The following is a 1066-nucleotide window of genomic DNA, read 5'->3' on the forward strand; positions in this document are numbered from 1 at the left end:
AAGTCATTGAAGTCTTATGAGGTACCTTCCCCTAACAACGTTCCTATAGGTTCTACTATGCCCGACATAAAAGCAGCCAACTTTGAGATCAAGCTCGCCCTCATTCATATGATCCAACAGATTCATTTTGGAGGGCATCCATCTGAAGACCCTGCAAATCATTTACAACGGTTTCAATAACTCTGTCGTACCGTTAAGCATCAAGAGGTCACTCCTGATCAGTTGAAGGTCATGGTATTTGAGTTCTCTTTGAAAGACAAAGCTCAAAAATGGTTGAATGATGTTACAGCAACTGAATGAAGTGTTATTTCTGAAGCATTCCTGAAAGAAGACTACCCTCCTACCAAGACTACAGAAATCAGAAACAAGCTTGCTACCTTCCAACAGGATCTTGATGATACGTTGAAGGAAGCACGGAATAGGTTCAAGGACCTGCAGAGAGAATGCCCACACCACAATATTGACAAGTTGTTCATCACCCAAGCATTCTACAATGGTCTCCAACCCCATATCAAGAGTACAATTGACATCTATAGGGGGTGTTTTCCTAGATAAAGAGGTGGATAAAGGGTACAATTTTCAGGCCAACTTAGCAGCAAATGATCATAGTTCTTCTAGGACTATTACAAAGAAAAAGATGGATGCTGATGCATATTCCCTATTGTCTTCACAAGTAGCCTAGTTGAGCTGTAAATGGATTGTAATCTTCACAGTCTAGTACTCCTCCTATGAGTATTAATGTAATGTCTTCCATGGCTCTTATTACCTCTTCTTACTGTGAAGTGCGGTGTTCAAGGCCACTTTGGATATGATTGTTCCTATAATCAACCTGACCCGAATTAACTGGAGCATGCAAATGCTTTTCAGAAGAGACCTCCATACAACCCATACTCTAACACATACAACCCGAGTTAGAGGGATCATCCCAATTTTTCCAACAAAAGCAACAATGTTCAAAAACCCTCAACCTATGCCACAAACTTCTTACCAACGACCACACCAAAAACCCTGCTAGACAATAATACTACCAAGGGGATCCTCAAGTCCCACTAGTACAAAGTTGACC

The 1066-nt window shown here is 41.1% G+C and overlaps 1 non-coding gene across 1 annotated transcript; it reads right to left on the reverse strand.

The window, feature by feature from the left end:
- Nucleotides 1-354: 354 nt before the first annotated feature.
- Nucleotides 355-461, reverse strand: LOC125498027 (small nucleolar RNA R71). The gene has a single exon (XR_007274798.1). It is a non-coding gene; the product is annotated as a small nucleolar RNA R71 (small nucleolar RNA).
- Between the last annotated feature and the right edge of the window lie 605 nt (nucleotides 462-1066).

This window comes from Beta vulgaris, chromosome 5, assembly GCF_026745355.1.
Source record: "Beta vulgaris subsp. vulgaris cultivar EL10 chromosome 5, EL10.2, whole genome shotgun sequence".
NCBI classification, from domain to species: Eukaryota; Viridiplantae; Streptophyta; class Magnoliopsida; order Caryophyllales; family Amaranthaceae; genus Beta; species Beta vulgaris.